The 19,578-nt window shown below is 41.6% G+C and overlaps 1 protein-coding gene across 1 annotated transcript in view; it reads left to right on the top strand.

Annotated features, from left to right (window-relative positions):
• Positions 1–19,578, top strand: part of LOC123514118 (nephrin-like) — a 69,182-nt gene that overhangs the window by 26,682 nt on the left and 22,922 nt on the right. The window lies entirely within an intron of this gene.

The raw sequence follows: 19,578 nt of genomic DNA, 5'->3' as shown, positions 1-19,578 counted from the left end.
GGGAAGAGGAGACGAGAGGGAAGAATAGAAAGAAGGAAAGAAAAAGAGGAGGAGGAGAAGGAGAAGGAGGAGGAAGAGGAGGGGAGGAGGAGGAGAAGCAGGAGGAGTAGTAGGAAGAGGAGTAGGACAACGGAGAGAAGGAAGAGGAAGAGGAAGAAGAGGAGGAGGAGGAGGAAGAACATTTATTTGTGTTTTTTGTATTTCCCAGTATTTCCATGAGATTTGGCATTCTGATTCGTCTGCGCCAGTTTTTCTCACCCCTGAGCAGCTGCCAACTCTCTGCAGGGGCCTTACCCGTCACTGTATGGAATATGCTTCACAAATATGGCAGGTTTCCTTTTTACCACTTTCTTGGTCAGTTAGGAATCAATAGCTTTTCGTCTTATCAACGTCTTATCCTCCAACTAACTTTCTTCAGCCTCTTTTCTCATCGCCGTAATGTTGTATATATTCTACTACAATTTTCATGCCAATTTCATCCTCCTCCTCCTCCTCCTCCTCCCAAAATTTCCTTCTTTTACTCTTTTTCTCTCCATCTCTATAATTGAAGAGTTAACCTGTATTCACAATTTTTTTTATCCCTTTTTTTTTATACCATGTGGGCTTTTCACGGGAATTTATGGGCTAAAGGGGATACTTTTGGGGGAACCTCCTATCTCAAAGCCCACCCGCTAGGAAACCGTTGCCCCGAGTGAGGAAGCCCAACCTACACTCGGACCGTGGACAGGATTCGAGCCCGTGCGCTTGGAGACCCCTCGGACCCCAAAGCACGCATGGTTCCACTTGTCTGGTTATTTCAATGGCAAGTTTTCAAGACACTTATCCTAAAATTTTCAATGATTCTTTCGACATCTCTTTTGGGAGCGGCGCCTCATTTAACCTTTTATATATTGCTGTTCTGTTGCCTTTGGTCGGTGCCATTACTACATTATAAAAACTTCCTAGTGTTTTCTTGCGTTCCCGTCCTTAGACTTCCAAGACATTAGTGAAGGAGAGAAAGGTGGGAGAGGGAGCGGAAAGGCAGAAAAAAATAGTAACTCCTCACAGTCACTCCGCCTTCCCTTCCATATGTAACCCTTCTTCTCTATCCATTTGCCACGTCTGTCCTCACTAATGTGGCTCTAGTTCAGAAAAGCATTAGCATATCTATTGTTCTCTCTCTCTCTCTCTCTCTCTCTCTCTCTCTCTCTCTCTCTCTCTCTCTCTCTCTCTCTCTCTCTCTCTCTCTCTCTCTCTCTCTCTCTCTCTCTCTCTCTCTCTCTCTCTCTCTCTCTCTCTCTCTCTCTCTCTCTGTCCCTACTTGAATCTCGACGTTGCAAGAGGAGGAGGAGGAGGAGGAGGAGGAGGAGGAGGAGGAGGAGGAGGAGGAGGAGGAGGAGGAGTAGGAGGAGGTAAAGCTTTAGGTTCGTTTATAGTCCTTTATCTTCCTTTATCTTCCTTTAACTGTTCGAATATTGTTGGCGTGCAGTAGACAGAGAGAGAGAGAGAGAGAGAGAGAGAGAGAGAGAGAGAGAGAGAGAGAGAGAGAGAGAGAGAGAACTAAGTGTTTGCGGAGAGCATTAAGAGCACCAGATGCACTAAGAGGGGGAGGAGGAGAAGGAGGAGGAGGAGGAGGAGGAGGAGGAGGAAGAGGAAATACGAAGAGCAAGAGGAGCAGGAGGCTGGAAGAGCTGATAGTAACTGAGGGAGGGTTGTATATAAACTACACAGAGAAGGAGGATTATGAAAGCAATGGAGTGTAGTGGGGCCTTACCTCGTGGAATTCAACAGTAGTAGTAGTAGTAGTAGTAGTAGTAGTAGTAGTAGTAGTAATAGTAGTAGTAGTAATAACAGCAGCAGCAGTAATAATAGGGGAAGTAGTAGGAGCAGTAGTAGTAGTAGTAGTAGTAGTAGTAGTAGTAGTAGTAGTAGTAGTAGTAGTAGTAGTACAAGCAGCAGCAGCAGCATTAGCAGTAGTAGCAGTAGTAGTTGTAGTGTAAAGGAGCAAGCGAACAATGAATAAATGGAAAAATAATGAATTAAAGAAGAAAATAAAGAAGGAAAAAAAAAAAAAAAGATGGAAAGGAAAATAAAATAAAATAATAGATATAGAGGAGAAAAGTAGTTGCAGTAGTGGTAGTAGTAATAGCAGTAGTAGTAGCAATAGTGGTGATGGTGTTGGTGGTGGTGGTGATGATGGTGGTGGTGGTGGCGGTGTTTGTGGTGGTGGAGGCGGTAGTGGTGGTGGCGGCGGCGGCGGCGGTGGTGGTAATAAGTGAATAATGAATCCTCTTACTTTGTTCTGTATATTTAATTTTGTGTGTGTGTGTGTGTGTGTGTGTGTGTGTGTGTGTGTGTGTGTGTGTGTGTGTGTGTGTGTGTGTGTGTGTGTGTGTGTGTGTGTGTGTGTGTGTGTGTGTGTGTGTGTGTGTGTGTGTGTGTGTGTGTGTGTGTGTGTGTGTGTGTGTGTGTGTGTGTGTGTGTGTAGAGCTTCTGTCTGTCTCTTTGCTTTAAAAATAGTTTTAGTTTGCTCTTATACAGAGAGAGAGAGAGAGAGAGAGAGAGAGAGAGAGAGAGAGAGAATGTTAGTCTTTAAAATGGAAACGTATGTATAACCTGCAAATAAACGAGATTTAAAAGAAAGAATGAAGGAAAAAGAAAAAAGAAAGAAAAAGAATGAAAGAAGAAAGAGGGAATGCATGAGAGAAAATAAAAACTCAATAAAGAAAGGAAACAAATATATGAGAATAAGAAGAAAGGAGTGGAAGAGAAAGAAAGAATTAGGGGAGGAAAGGACGAAACTTGAGATAAATGTGAAATGAAGACAAAATGTGGAAAGAATGAAGCAGGGAAGGGGAAAAAAAAAGGTTGAGGAAGAGGAAAAATAATGACAAGAAAGATGAGGACCAAAAGTTTTCTGCGTGTGTGTGTGTGTGTGTGTGTGTGTGTGTGTGTGTGTGTGTAAAGGAAACCGAGAATAGTGAGAATACGGAAAAATGACAAAATATTAAACAAACACAATGAAAACAAAGAAAATAAAAGATAAAGAAAATGAACAAAAGAGATAAGAGAATGATTATTGTAGCAAGTAATAGAACAATAATTATGAGCAAATAAAAGAGAAAGAGGGATAAAATGATAGAGAGAGAGAGAGAGAGAGAGAGAGAGAGAGAGAGAGAGAGAGAGAGAGAGAGAGATTAATGGAGAGGAATTTGGGAGGAAGAGAGTGAAGTGAGGGACAGCTCTCAGAATCTCACAGGAATGACCTTGAGTGGAGGTTCAAGAAATTATGCTTTTTCAAATAGACAAGAGGCGAGTGACAGACCGACACAGGGACACACAAAGCCACACGGGAAAATCATGAAAACCTAAACAGAAAAGTGAGTTTGTCTAGAGTACATTGTGAAAGAAAGCAAGGACGTTAAGTGATATATATTTTAAAATGTTTGTAGAAAGAGACACTTGGATTGATTGATGGATTGGTCGATAAGTAAATGGATATATCAAAGGATAGATATATAGATAGGTTAATAGATAGATAAATAGATAGATAGATTTGAATACTTGATTGGTTAACTGACAGAAAACTTTCTCGACACAAAAATGCAAGATGGAAAACAGAAAAATAATATAAACTGAGAATAAATAAAAAGAAAAGAAAAGTCAGAAGATAAAGCGGAGAGAAAGAAAGTATATGAACGAAAACAAAATATAGCACGAAAACTTTAGAAATGAAAGAATCTAAAAAAAATTGTCTGATGGGTCGACGGAACAGAAACAAAAAAAAATTAAGAGAAAAGAAAGAACGAGAAGAGAGAATAATGATGAAAAGACAAGGAAGTCAAAAGACAGAGAGAGAGAGAGAGAGAGAGAGAGAGAGAGAGAGAGAGAGAGAGAGAGAGAGAGAGAGAGAGAGAGAGAGAGAGATGATAACAGGCATTGACACAGCCATACAAAGTAATCAAGAGAGAGAGAGAGAGAGAGAGAGAGAGAGAGAGAGAGAGAAAGAAAAATAAGGAAAAGCACATAAAGGGAAGAAATAAATATAGAAAAGAAAAAGTAGGATGGAAAAAAAGAACAGCAATAACGATACTGAAACAAACAAACTGAAGAAAGAACAAATTTAAAGAAAAACTTCGGGACGACAGAGTAATATTGAAAGTAAGACGACTCAAAAGAGTAAGAAAAGAAAGCCAAACAAACAAAATATAAATAACAACAAGAAACACACACACACACACACACACACACACACACACAAACACACAAACACACACACACACACACACACACACACACACACACACACACACACACACACACACACACACACACACACACACACACACGTGTAGTGTAGTGGTTAGCACGCTCGACTCACAATCGAGAGGGCCGGGTTCGAGTCCCGGTCCGGCGAGGCAAATGGGCAAGTCTCTTAATGTGTGGCCCCTGTTCACCTAGCAGTAAATAGGTACGGGATGTAACTCGAGGGGTTGAAGCCTCGCTTTCCCGGTGTGTGTTATGTGTTGATGTGGTCTCAGTCCTACCCGAAGATTGGTCTATGAGCTCTGAGCTCGCTCCGTAATGGGGAAGACTGGCTGGGTAACCAGCAGACGACTGAGGTGAATTACACACACACACACACGAGCCCCGTGAAAGTGATGTTACGAATAAGAGAGACAGATAGATATAAATGGAGAGAAAGAGAGAGAGAGAGAGAGAGAGAGAGAGAGAGAGAGAGAGAGAGAGAGAGAGAGAGAAGGGGAAGTAGGAGGGGAAAGCAGGGAGGAAGAATGAACTGAAGGGGAAAACAAGGGAAAAATAATCACATGAACTGCAGGAATTCATACACACAAATATACCAAGAGGGAAAGAATGTTATGTAACTTATTGGGGAAGTATTTTTTTTCCATTCTTTTTATTTTCTTTCTCTCCCTCTTTCTTTTTTGTCAGTGTTAGAGAGAGGGTGGTGGTGGTGGTGGAAGTGCAAGGTGGTGATGAAGAGAACATGCGTGTGTGTGTGTGTGTGTGTGTGTGTGTGTGTGTGTGTGTGTGCATGTGTGTGTGTCTCGCAGCCCAGCAGACACTGAAGAGAAAAGAATGGCGTGTGAAAGCGGTGTTATTGGTCTCTCTCTCTCTCTCTCTCTCTCTCTCTCTCTCTCTCTCTCTCTCTCTCTCTCTCTCTCTCTCTCTCTCTCTCTATGGTTGGAAAAGGTGAAAGTGCATGAAGTTAGATTAAGTGAGATTATCTTACGTCAGGTTCTAATTAAAGTATGTTAACTTTACGTCTATTTCATTAGAATTTAATACATCAAATCATGTTTAAGGTATGTTATGCTATGTCACGTTAAGTCAAGGCTAGCCCCTTCAGTAACATGACGCGTATTCATATTCATTCTGCTTACTATTTGGTGGTTTCATGCACCTTCAGAGATTTATGTGAGGTTGAAACAGTAAAGACTGGCCATTAATGTTCGACCTCCATAGATCCTTCCTAATGTAAATGAAATTGTCCACGCATACCCAAAACTCAAGGTTGAAATATGTCTCAGTACTGAAGAGGCTAGATTAAATTGGGTTGAGTTTAAGTTGAGTCAATACATTACATTGCATTACATTTCATTGGCTCATGTATTTTCTTGAGGTTACGCTAGGTTATATCAAGTCAAGTTATACAGCATTAGACATAACTATTTGACATTGAGTTTTAAGTTGTCATGTTTGTACCAGGTCAGGTTAAGTTTGAGTTTTCTGGCAATAAAAGAAAAAAGATGAGTAAAAATATCATGGAGGAACCTTCGTAAATGGAATCTGAACCTTCGTAAATGGAATCTGAATGGAGTTTACAGAGAAGCGACTGAGCAAAAAGTACCAAGGTGGATGGGGAACAAGACGTATTGAAAGCCTCGGTGGAGTAATGGGTTAACGGGTATTGGAAGACACACGAGTGATGGGGCCTCGGTCAGGGGGACGGGATTTGCCAGTGTCTGTCTACAAGTTGCCGGCCACTCGTGATGGCTTCTGGGACGAGCGAGGAAAAGGTTCTGAGTGGAGGGACGCAGAGTTTATTATTTAGCTGGCCTCTATTTCTTCCTTTTGGTTCGGAATGGTTCTACTGTCACTCATTTACTCATTAACTCACGCTTATTCAGTCACTGGCACGCTTACTCCCTCACTTCCTCCTCCTCCTCCCTCCCTGGCCACTTGTCACATTATTGTTGTTGGTGTTCTTGTTGTGGTTTTATTTGCGATCGTTGTGATGGTAGTGGTGGTGGTTGAGATGGTAGTGGTGGTGGTTGAGATGGTAGTGGTGGTGGTTGTGATGGTAGTGGTGGTGGTTGTGATGGTAGTGGTGGTGGTTGAGATGGTAGTGGTAGAGGTGTTGGTGATATAATATAAATTCAATATGAAACGTTTAGAAAGAAATTAACAAAAAGTAACAAAGAATGATTTAATCTCGCGTTACCTAAATACTTGAGAGAGAGAGAGAGAGAGAGAGAGAGAGAGAGAGAGAGAGAGAGAGAGAGAGAGAGAGAGAGAGAGAGAGAGAGAGAGAGAGAGACGCGTTGATAAAATAAAAAATAAAGGATGAGATGTAATGGAAGTAAATAGAAATGTATCAGACCATACCAAAGAAAAGAAAAACGAATAGAAGTAAAAGGACAAAGAAGAGGAGGAGGAGGAGGAGGAGGAGGAGGAGGAGGAGGAGGAGGAGGAGGAGGAGGAGGAGGAGGAGGAGGAGGATATTGTCTCTGTTGTGAGGTACAGGAGAGAACGTGAAGCTAATATATATTTCATTTCCAGGCAGAGGAGGAGGAGGAGGAGGAGGAGGAGGAGGAGGAGGAGGAGGAGGAGGAGAGGAGGAGTAGGAGGAGGAGGAAAAAGAAGGATGGGGAAGATGTAGAGGAGGAGGAGGAGGAGGAGGAGGAGGAGGAGGAGGAGGAGGAAGAAGAAGAAGAGAGATAGGAGACAATTGGTAGGGAGTGAAGTAAAATATAGGAAAGGAAGAAAAGTAAAGAGAAAAAGAAAAACTGGTCCTTTCACACACACACACACACACACACACACACACACACACACACACACACACACACACACACACACACACACACACACACACACACACACACACACACACACATACACAGAGAGAGAGAGAGAGAGAGAGAGAGAGAGAGAGAGAGAGAGAGAGAGAGAGAGAGTTAATTCACGTCCTGCATCACCCTTACTCTCTGTGTGCGTGTGATGGGCGGGTGGTCAGTGACATGCTTTCACTCTCAACACGCTGCGATAACACAGCCACGGGTCCGGCCAGCGCCCCAATAACACTCGCTTTATGAGTACATTTGCATCCCGCTGAGATATGGACCTGCAAATACTGACCCCGTGCTGTGCTGTCCTCTTAATACGTACGTTTGTTCAAATGAAATGTGAGTGTAAACTCTGCCAAACGTAAAGATCGTAAGGTATTTATTTATTTAACAATGTATTTAATTTTCACTATTGTTTTCTGTGTTTGTATCTTGTGGTGTATTTCGTAAATTCTAAGGTACACAATGTGTATCCTTGATCATCTTCCCTGCCTGCCACGAGCTGACGTGTTCTGAAATTATTTATTGGGGTGTCTTAAAGTAGACCATATTGACCAGCGTCTCTGTGCTGCGTCTCCACTATCCATACGTTTAACACTCTCTATTGGTAAGTGTTGTTGTGTTCAAGGGCTGGATTCATGATTTCAGTAATGGTTTAGTAAAGATTCTACATCATCAGTAGAATAGAAACAGTTGATACCCATAACAGGCTCTAGCGGAAGCTATTAGAGTGTGTTTTACGATACAAATAATAGTTTAGTTAAGATCAGTGATAATGCGTAGCATTTGAAAGTAATTCTGCTGAGAGGGCGAAGCCATGCATTGCAAAACAGAAGTCAACGTCTCTCCCTCAGGTTTATGTCTATCATGTCTGCTCTCTCCTACAACAATATAACAGCATTGCTAATGCATAATAGTAACGTTCCACGGATTCCAGACGGACTAACATATCTGCAAAGAGTTTAGTCGTGAAAATAGAATAACTTTAATATCATAGTTGATTTTATTTCAGTAGTCACGTTCAGGTGAAGGGCAGCCTGCTGACGCTCCTGACGGCTTAGATATACGTGAGCGGGAAGCCAGGGAAGCCTTGCCTGGAGCCTCCTTTCCTTGGTCACGCCGGGAAGGTGGCGAGTATTGCTGACATTTGCATAAACCCGCGGCCTTGGCCGGGGCCTGGCGGCGAGACAAGATGTCCCTCAGAATGAGAGGGAGCACAGTGCGTGATTGTAATTCATAGTTTGAATATTTAGTTCTGTTTCAACTCAAGTCATTTGCATTAGATTAGAACTCAGCGGTGCAAAGGGGAATCTGTTTACTGTGAGCACGACGCTGATCCTGCCACGCGCACCCTCCGTCCCGAAGTCCTGCAGAGAACGTTTGTCTGTGTCGCCCTGCAAGCATGATATTAGATATACCCTTCCCGCCTGCAGCCAGTCAGTCACCAAAGCTGGGGACGGAAAGAGCTGCTCTCTTTGATATGTGTCTTGCTTATTCTGGCCTGCGTGTATTTCCCAGGCTCAAAGTGTTGACACGATGAGCCGCATAGCACGCGTATTAATTACTTTGAGGGCAACCTACACGCTAAGCCACTTAAGATGAACCTCCTATGTTTTTGGGAGAATATACTGAAGTATGTTGAACAGTGCCTGCAGGTGACTGTAGGTAGAAACTCATGACAACCTTGCTTGAACACGAAGCAAGCAACCAGCAGTCTGTATTCCCCGAGATGGGATGCAAGAGTGAAGGTCTTGGATGGGAGGTGAATATAGCTGGGTCATCATACACATAATTCAGGCTGGCTTAGCAGGTACAGCCGGGCGGCCTCGCCTTGCTCTGTGTCTCTCTGATTTGTTTCCTAACATACGAGGTGAGGCAGGTGCAAGGCTTGGCACTCGACAACACCTTGAATGGCTTTTATTTTGTCTAACACGACGGCGATGTCCTAAATACAGTGGACGAAAAACTAAATGACGAAAACTGGCTTTGAATTAGCTGCAACAAACACGCGCGCGCGCTTGCATGTGTGTGTGTGTGTGTGTGTGTGTGTGTGTGTGTGTGTGTGTGTGTGTGTGTGTGTGTGTGTGTGTTTGTGTGTGTGTGTGTAGCATAACCGCATGAGTGAGGTGAGGCGTTTCTTCCGCCGCGTTTTGTCAATTGCATCAGTACATAAAGTTAATATGATAATAAGCCTTCTGGAATTAACGTAATCAGTTTACATAGACACCAGGCTAAGGCAAACACATCTACGAGTTTTTTGTAAACATGTGAAATTCTATCAGACTGGATGATTATAATGGACATAATTATTCGCTGTTAGATAAAAAAAAAAAAAGGCAGAGTAAAACTTATAAGGAGCTCGTAAAACTGGTACCAGGAAAATGATCAAACCGAGAACGTCTTCTTAATGCGCCCTATCTTCAAACACTTTTGTCTCTGCGGGTATTTCCGGGAAAAAATTCTTTTCATGTGCTATAGCAAAGTAATTTCATATTCAAGGAAATATAAGGTACCTGATTCTAACTGGATAGCAGAGCATGTTGTTGCTGTGAGATATATTTTCTGTTACATACCTGACGCTTGACTGCCGTAGTGTTTTCAGAGATGTGGAAATAATTTATAATCGTATGCTGCTTTAAATTCACGAACTACACATTTCCAGCATCTAGGGGGATTTTGACTTTTGAGTAACGTAGCAATACACACTACCTCAAATATTCTACCAGCGTGGATACAGTACTCGGCGACCTTGCTCCCACTAATTCCTCCTTAACCGTTTGAATCTCTGGGAGCAAAACAGAACAGTTAGACGTGACATTAACAACCAATGCGAATATATGCATCCCGAAAACGCATTAAAGAGTGATGTAAGAGAAAAAAGAGCACGAAATTATTAGAGTCCTCGCCACTTTTCTTTAACCAAACCTGTGAATCTTTAGGAGTAAAACGGAACAACTAGATGTGACTCAAACAACCAGTCCCTGAATATAAACCTCCCAGAAATGCACCAAGGCGTAATATACGAGAGACAGAGGAAAAAAAGGAACATGAGGTTATCAGAATCAGGTTTAAGGGAAGGACACCTGGGCTGGACGGAAGCAGGGCAGAGGGCAACAAACCACTTAACTGAGGCTCATATACTTAAGCCCCGGCACAGGGTTGCCTGATACGCCGCGCCAATAAGGACGAGGAATGAGTGTGTTATGGCCTGCACTGTTCCCTTGTTGTGAAGAGGGACGGGAGTGTGCTTTAGCCTCCTTTGTGCTATTGTTCGCCTCTCGCTCACTCGTGTTCTTAATTCCGTTAGGCTAAATACGTTTAAGCTCTCACTAAAAATTAATTCCAAGTTCACGTAAATAAATAATCCACAAGACCACCCTTTCAACACCATAACCTTCCAACCCACTCTTTAGATAATCTGATTACCGCTGTTTTTATTTATTTCTTTTAGCAGATGATGTACAGAATCCACAAAAAATCCCTTTAAACACTATCACCTTCTAACATACGATTTAAAAACTTGGCACCTCAGAATACAAAGCATTGATGAATAACAATTTACCCAAAATAATCACTGCCTCCTCACAGCGGCGTATGACCGACCCCATTGTTCCGGTGTTGCAAAGTATGATCCATTGGTCAATCAGTCAGTTCTCATTCACCGGCCAAAAAAAAAAATAATATTGGAAATTAACACATGTAGATAGAAGAACCGTCTCTCTTTTCTATCCATTGATCAATGGGATGAAAATAAATGGAAAAATGTGTGTGTGTGTGTGTGTGTGTGTGTGTGTGTGTGTGTGTGTGTGTGTGTGTGTGTGTGTGTGTGTGTGTGTGTGTGTGTGTGTGGAGATAGCAGCGGCCTGGTGATGTGGAGGGGCCGGACGAAGGTTAGTGTGAAGGGTGGATGGGAGGAAGGCAGAGTGATGGATAACTGAAGTGTGTAGTTCACTCTTGCACCGCTGATCTTGTACCCACCCTTACCAGAGTGAGAGAGAGAGAGAGAGAGAGAGAGAGAGAGGAGTTTTCTTTATTACTTTTCAAGTTCTTTGCTGCAAAGAAAGTGTACTAGTGATAGTAGTAGTAGTAGTAGTAGTAGTAGTAGTAGTAGTAGTAGTAGTAGTAGTAGTAGTAGTAGCAGTAGTAGTAATAGCAGCAGCAGCAGCAGCATCAACAGTAGTAGTAGTAGAAGTAGCAGTAGTAGTAACATCAGAAAAGTAGGAGCAGCAATGATATCAATAATGGTATTAGTGGTCGTAGTAGTAGCAGCAGTTGTAGTTTTTATTGTTGCAATAATAATAATACTTGTAATAGTAGTACTAATAGTAGAAGTAGTAGCAGAAGCAGCACCAGGAGCAGAAGTAGTAGAGTAGTAGCAGTGGTAGTAGGAGCAATAACAGTAGTAGCAGGCGTAGCAGTGGGAGGACTTATGATGGTGGTCGTGGTGGTGATAGTAGAAGCGGCGGCAGAGGCAGGCAGTAAAAATCTACGGATAAGACGTACCATATTTCACTAAGTCTACGGTAATACTTTCCTTATTTGATGGTGCTTATAGAGAAGACTTGTCGTATTTCATAACACCAACAGCTGCACCAGTTCCAGCAGCAGCAGCAGCAGTAATATTATCTTTATTATTATCATTAGCGTCCTTAATGATCAGGTTGGTTGGACATATTTGCTGTAGTGTTGTTATTTCCTCTCTCGCTCAGTTATCACGATCTCCCTTTCCCCTCTCACGCTCCCCTTCTGAGTTATATTTATCGAATTTCTATATTAATTTCAGTTTTGCTATGGTCCCCCCTCCCAGACTATATTTTTTTCATAATATTATCCTTCCTTTCTCTGTAGGCACGCTTTCTCTCTCTCTCTCTCTCTCTCTCTCTCTCTCTCTCTCTCTCTCTCTCTCTCTCTCTCTCTCTCTCTCTCATCAAAAATTTTCCCTCTCCTTATCTCTATTCACGTTACCATTACATTTATTACAACTTTCCCTCACCTCCCTTCTTCTCCCCACCCGTCCCTTAAAGGTAATGTATTTTCTCCCCTTTCTTCCATTTTCTATTTTTCCCTCCACCCAGTTTCTGTACGCGAGCCATTTAGCGTAGTCACTCCCCTCTATTTACTGTTCTCTTTATATCTCGGCGCTGAGAATGGGAAGCCCAGGGATTCACACACTATAAAAGAATACACTTTTAATACGCTGTTCTACCTTTTACGGGCGTTCGGGTTGGGAGGCGCGAGATAAAAGTGAATAAGAAAGGCTAATGAAAAAGGGAAGCCTCTACTTTCTTTTGTTGCTCATATTTTTGTCATATTATACTATGTAAGAGTGTTTTATAAGGTGTCCTTTGTGTTGTAACTGTGAGAAGAGTACAATAGCACTCGACTGTACAGTTTCAAAGGACGAAATTTTAGAAAAGACAGTATTATATATTTTTTTTTTTTTTCAAAGTATTACATCCGCACTTATTCTTGGTTTTCGTGGAACTCTCAAAGTAAGATATTTCAGAAGTTCATTATGTCATTTTATATTTTATTTAGTATCATTATATACATAGGACTTCTTGGCACTAACTTTTGGAGCGGCTGTGAATTAGTTGTCTCTATTTTGTTACTGTTACTGTCTGCTGGTGCAGAATTTTGCTTTTACGAGTGTTCATGGTGAAGTTATTTCGAGATTCTATTTCTTTATTTTTCGGAATGTGCCCCGTGCCAGAGGAAGTCAGCGAGCCGCGCCTCCATATTCATCACGCATGGCACGTGTTCCTGCGCCGCCACACTCTGCTGCTTCAGCCTTTACTTTTCGAACACCAAAGCCATTTTCGAATATTTGGCCGAAAACAACTTCGTGTTCTGAGCTGCAGAGTGCTCCTCGTGCAAAATTGCTGAAGTCACCTTGTAGTCGAGGTTCTGGTGCCACAGATTATTTAGGGGAGTGAGGGAAGCGCAGGTCCCTCATTAGGGCAGGCCAGGGGCGAGGCCTTCGGTCAGGAGGGTGTCTCGCCATAACCCAGTCAAAGAGGTTTGCTTTTTACACTTTTTTTTAATATTTATGGTCTTGCCACCTTCATCTGCATATTTTCCATGTTCCCCGCAACCTTTGTGTCCCTCACATGGGGCGCTTCAAGAATACCGGTGCAAGGGGAGCGCTGGTATGTCTCCCACGCTTTATATGAATGTTTGAGACTATAAAGAATTTGTGGAAGTGCGGGAACAAAACACAACAGTAAATGTGACTGGAAAGGAGGGTACGCGCTCCGAGGAAATAAACATGGGAATGTTCGCGATGGTGGTTTCAGACGTGCAGCAGCGGCTCTCACTCACTGTGTTCACATTCACCTCACGAGTCCCGCTGCCTCGCCTTCCTCAATGAGTGTACGTACAACACCTCTCAAAATTTCGTTCACGTTTTGCACTCATTTTCGCTGTCATGAACAAACCCATAAAAATAATCAGAAAAATTATAGATTCTTACTCGAGGAATAATAAAAAGCCAAAAACATTGAAAGCGACCCAGCTATGATAAAACAAGAATCGACGAATTGTGAATTCTTTGCATTTCACAGGACTAGCGATTGACGAGGGGAAAAAACTAAAATCTGTGAAACCAAGAGAGAGAGAGACATGTCAAAGAAAGAACAACAGTTGTCACGTTTTCAGATTTGCAGCTGAAAAAAAAATTGATAACGCAAAAACACATTAAAAACGGGCGAATTATGTCGAAAAACAGTCGACAACTAACAAATTCTTAACATTTAAAAAAAAGAGGTTTAAAATTTATAAAAAAAATGCACGAAAAAATAAATCGGATGAGTGACATTACACGACTTGTGGCCACGACACTGTACAAGCAATAGACTGGAAAGTGACAATTAATTAGCGCCACGCAATATACTCCCGAGTAAAAATGTGTCAAAGTCACCACAAGACCTTGAAAAGAGCGAGAGACAAAGGACGCTCTCTTGTCTTATAATGTAAAAGAGAAACAGATAAATAAAACAGATGGATAAATAGTATTGTAATGACATTTAGGGTTGGTGAGGTAGAGAGGGAGAGAGAGGGAGACAAGGAAGGAAAGAAAGACGAAGAGGGACAAGGAAGAACTCATTGTTTTCAAATTGTTGAAAGATTTATGGCAATGTTGTCACAGCTTCCTTCCTCCCTCCGTCCTCTTTCCCTTCCATTCCCTTCCCTTCTTTTCCCTTCCCTTCTCTTCCCCTCCCTTCCAATCCGTTTCTTTACGATCTTCCTCCAGCAATAATTCCCTCCTCCATGCCTCTCTCCTCCTCCTCCTCCTCCTCCTCCTCCTCCTCCTCCTCCTCCTCCTCCTCCTCCTCCTCCTCCTCCTCCTCCTCCTCCCTCCCCTCGTCTTCCTCCCCCTCCCCCTCCTCCTCCTCCTCCTCTTCCTCTTCCCTATCTCTGACCTTTTATCAACATCCCTTTCGAATACACAAGTTATTTGGCCTCTCTCTCTCTCTCTCTCTCTCTCTCTCTCTCTCTCTCTCTCTCTCTCTCTCTCTCTCTCTAATCCTGTGTGCTTATACGGCAGGATTATTTCGTTTTAATAGTGTGTGTTTGCTTAACTTCCTCCCCCTTGTTTACTGTCCTTCCACCCGCATACGTACACACACACACACACACACACACACACACACACACACACACACACACACACACACACACACACACACACACACACACACACACACACAAGATTTACGAAAACACTTCATACATATATTCTCTCTAATTTCCCTGTAACTCTTTAGCTTAGGTGTGTGTGTGTGTGTGTGTGTGTGTGTGTGTGTGTGTGTGTGTGTGTGTGAGCTTCTTTAACTTACGGCTTCACTTATCTCACAAGGTTTCGTTCACGTTTCACTAACTACCTTTTCGTTTTCTTTACGTTTCATTCACGTCTGGGAATTCTCTCTCTCTCTCTCTCTCTCTCTCTCTCTCTCTCTCTCTCTCTCTCTCTCTGATAATCTGCTTAGAGGCTTATGTGTGTATATTTATTATTATTATTATTATTATTATTATTATTATTATTATTATTATTATTATTATTATTATTATTATTATTATTATTATTATTATTATTATTATTATTATTATTATTATTATTATTATTATTATTATTATTATTATTATTATTATTATTATTATTATTATTATTATTATTATTATTATTATTATTATTATTACTATTATCATTACTACTACTACTACTACTACTACTACTACTACTACTACCACCACTACTACTACACCACCACCACTACTGCACCACCACCACCACCACCACCACCACCACCACCACCACCACCACCACCACCACCACTACTACCACCACCACCACCACCACCACCACCACCACCACCACCACCACCACCACCACCACTACCACTACCACCACCACTACTACTACTACTACTACCACCACCACCACCACTACTACTACTACCACCAGCTTGTGCATAACACTGGCGTCAGGGAACTATGACCATAACTATTTCCACTATTTTTAACATTATAATCGTCTTTACAATTTTTATCGTTATTATTTGACTATTGTGCTTTTTTGTATTAGAATCTGTTTCATAGTTTATATCTCCTCTCTCTCTCTCTCTCTCTCTCTCTCTCTCTCTCTCTCTCTCTCTCTCTCTCTCTCTCTCTCTCTCTCTCTCTCTCTCTCTCTCTCTCTCTCTCTCTCTCTCTCTCTCTCTCTCTCTCTCTCTCTCTCTCTCTCTCTCTCTCTCTCTCTCTCTCTCTCTCTCTCTCTCTCTCTCTCTCTCTCTCTCTCTCTCTCTCTCTCTCTCTCTCTCTCTCTCTCTCTCTCTCTCTCTCTCTCTCTCTCTCTCTCTCTGTCAGCATTATATGTCCCGTCAGATGAGATTCTCAATAAGCTTAGTTTTTTTTTTTTTTCCTTCTCGCTCACCTGTTTTTTTCACCTGGCCACACCCTCAGGTGCACCCATTTTACCTGCACTTCAATGCCTCCTTCTGCGAGCAGGTACTTTTCCCTCATCCCTCGGTCCCTCATTCCGTGAACCTGTCTCATTTTTTCCCTTTAAGTTTTCCCCTCACTTCTTTTTTTTTCCTGCAAGTCATTCCTCGCCCTTTTTCCAGTAACTATCCCCTCGTGTGTTCCTTTTCTTTCTTTATTTTCCTTATTTTCCCCAGTCATTTTTCATGGAGAAATGGCTTTTATATCCCCTACTTTCCTTGCGCTTCTCATTTCTTTTTTTCTTCACCCTCATCTTTCCTCTTTTGTGATTTTTCTTGCAGATCAGACCGTGCAATAGACCACAAAATCTTTCGCTTCTTGTTTTCCCTCCTTGGTCTTTTGTGACTGAACGTCTTATTATGTTTGTTTCACCTTGTTTTTGTAAGTAGATGAATGTTTTTTTTTTTTTAATCATTCTTATATTCTTTATCCTTCTTACTTCTTTTGTGTCCTTAGTTAACTTTATTTAGCTTATTTTGCAACTACAATTCCAAGTAATGTCATTTGTGTTCCTTATCACCTCTGTGCTTCCTGTTTCATCCTTTTCCTTAATTAATGAGCTGTCTTAATTCGCTTATAATCCAAAGACATTGTACTTCAAGGAATCTTCTTTATGATTCTTACTTCTTATTTCGCTTGACTCAGACGTCTTATCTCGCTATTACCCTCTCGGCCCTGTACCCTATTTATGCTCTCTTCCTTCTGAATTTTTTCTTCTACTCTAATTAACTTTCTAAATTCCCTTGTATCTCCTCAGCGTTGTACTTCCAGGAACGCTATTTATCCTCCCTATCCTGCTTATACTTTTTATCCATTCTCACCGTAACAAGACGTCTTGCACTCACACACTCACACTCACCTTCTATTGAATTGGTACTGATGGTGGCTGTCTGTCTGTCTCCCTAACGTTATGGGTGTCTCGTTTTCAAGTGTATAAAAAGTGCTTGTCGAGAGCTGTAAAAACTATAACAAACACACCAAAACTCACAAGAATACACACAAAAACACAACCAAACGTTCCATTCGTTGGGTACTAGTAGAGCTGTCTGGCTGTCTCGTTTTTACTGTGAACGTAAATAGAAATAGGTTAGAGCTGCACAAACTAAAGAAAAAAGGGAGGAAAAAAATATTCTTCTTCTCCTGTTTTGTTCAGCTAGAGGGCTCCACACCAAATGTTTTTGTACACCTTACTTAGTCTGCTGCTTCTGTCACGCCCATCACCTCTATGTCCTCCTTGGGTGCTTCTAAACTCTCCCTCTTTGTCCTGAGTGCATCTTTAGCGTCTTCCTTCTGTAAATTGAGGGAAATTATAATAGTTGGTGATGAATAAGTACTTTTAATTCCCACACCCATGAAAGATTGAAAGGAATACCAGGTTACAGTTTTAATAGTGGTGGTAGTCTTGCTGTCTTTCTTTCTTTTTTTTGCATGTGAAATGGTCTCTTTAACTACACCACTTAAAAAAACATTCTTCTTTAAAAAAAAAAAAAAGTGAAGGAGAAGGGAGTCATTTCGTGTCGACAAATTTACATCTTTCAAGACCTAGGCACCTCGATACCCCTTCCTTGATATTGTCTTGTCTGTCAACGAGTACTTTTGCACGTTTGAAAGAGGCTGACACAAAGGCCCAAGGGTAAAAGAGTTTGAAAGAAAAAAATAAGAGGCTTACTTAATTGCTTCTCTTGTCTTTCCCTTCTCCGTCTCCCCTCCTCAACAAAAGAAAAAAAGTAGAGTTGAAAAGTAAAAAAGCGGGAAAAAAAAAACCTTATTTCGTTGGGAGACACCACATTCAGAGTTCCATAGCGAACATTGCCGCGTCTATCTGTGACCAGTGGTGACAACGAGCTGCTCACACTTTTATGATATCCACTGCTGTGTTTTGATGCGTGAACTGAATGATAAGCAGGCAGACAGTTGGTAGCTCAGAAATACACCGAATCAGCAAGTCGTTGAGATTCGTGGACAGGCAGAAAAATAAGCAGATAATTACGTACTTAGACAGAAATTGACGTCTAACCAGTCACCAATTCCCTCAAGTACGCGGAGAGACGGAGAGACAAGCATACAACTAATCAATTGGAAAGAAATGGATATATTACCAGCCAGCAAGACGTTCAAATAGGAGGGACAGACAAACGAAAGGTAGATAAGTAGAGGTATTTAGACAGGCAGACATCTATCCAATCAACAGACCATTCAGATAGGCTAGTATAAATGAAGAAAAACATATAACTAGTCGTTTAGACAGGAGCATACACTTAGTCAGCAAGCCATTTAGACAGATATCCATATACACAGATATTCACCAATTAGCGAGCAGTACAGACAGGCACACAAAGAGATGCACATCCAGTTGCCAAGTTCAGACAGGAAAACAAGCAAACAGACATTCAGCTAACCACGTAGAAGGAAACAGACAAAATCACACAGACAGAAGATATATAGTTCAGATAGACAAACATACAAAGATATGGACACACAGACAGACCACCAGGCATGTAGACAGGAAAGCAGACAACACAACCTCCTAACAGAAACAAACATATTTCTCCGACCCAACACGATATTGAAACACTAAAGACATTTGAAACATATATTTGTCAGAAGCATTTTAACTAACATGATTGACTTGGTGCAAGACTCTTCAGACACGTTACTTTACAAAGCTAGTCCAGGCAAAGATATTGATTTTATACTTGAACTGAGAGACAGACAGAAATAGACATTATCTCAGCCAGCACGACTTTCAAACACGCAGAAACAAATAGACAGACAGACACACAGATGGATAGACAGACAGACAGACAGACAGATAGACAGAGAGACAGGCGCTCAAACAGACAAAGAGGTAGACTGTAATTGAATTTGAGCGAGTTTTTCAAAGAAGGGATAACCTGCGCCACAACAAGTCTTTTGACAGAATGCACTCCACCGAAGAAACTCACGATATTAATAATTCTATATACCGTGTTGCTCTTCCCTTCCGCCGCCATTCCACTAGGGAACCACGAAGCTGCTAGGCGGTACCAGTAGTGGTGGTAGTATGTAGTAGTAGTAGTAGTAGTAGTAGTAGTAGTAGTAGTAGTAGTAGTAGTAATGTTAGTAATAGTAGCAGTAGTAGTAGTAGTAGTAGTAGTAGTAGTAGTAGTAGTAGTAGTAGTAGATGTTGTTATAGCAGTATATGCACGTCGCCTCCTCGTCACACAAACACTCTTGTAAACATTGGGAATTTCGCCTCTTTGGTCCCTCCTACATACACGAAATAAAAAGAGTACAGGCCCATAGATTTATGTAGAGAAAGAGAGAGATACAAACAGACAGACAGAGAGAGAGAGAGAGAGAGAGAGAGAGAGAGAGAGAGAGAGAGAGAGAGAGAATATTATTATTAAACGTATGATTATTATTCTTACTATTATCATCATCATCATTACCATTTTTGATACAACAAAGCAGATATCTACGCATTTACATCAGTCAAAGAGAGAGAAGGTGGTAGTTGCAGTGGTAA

Source organism: Portunus trituberculatus, chromosome 37 (assembly GCF_017591435.1).
Source record: "Portunus trituberculatus isolate SZX2019 chromosome 37, ASM1759143v1, whole genome shotgun sequence".
Lineage (NCBI taxonomy): Eukaryota > Metazoa > Arthropoda > Malacostraca > Decapoda > Portunidae > Portunus > Portunus trituberculatus.
Note: the sequence above shows the minus strand (reverse complement) of the source record. Positions and strands in the feature narration are given on the sequence as shown.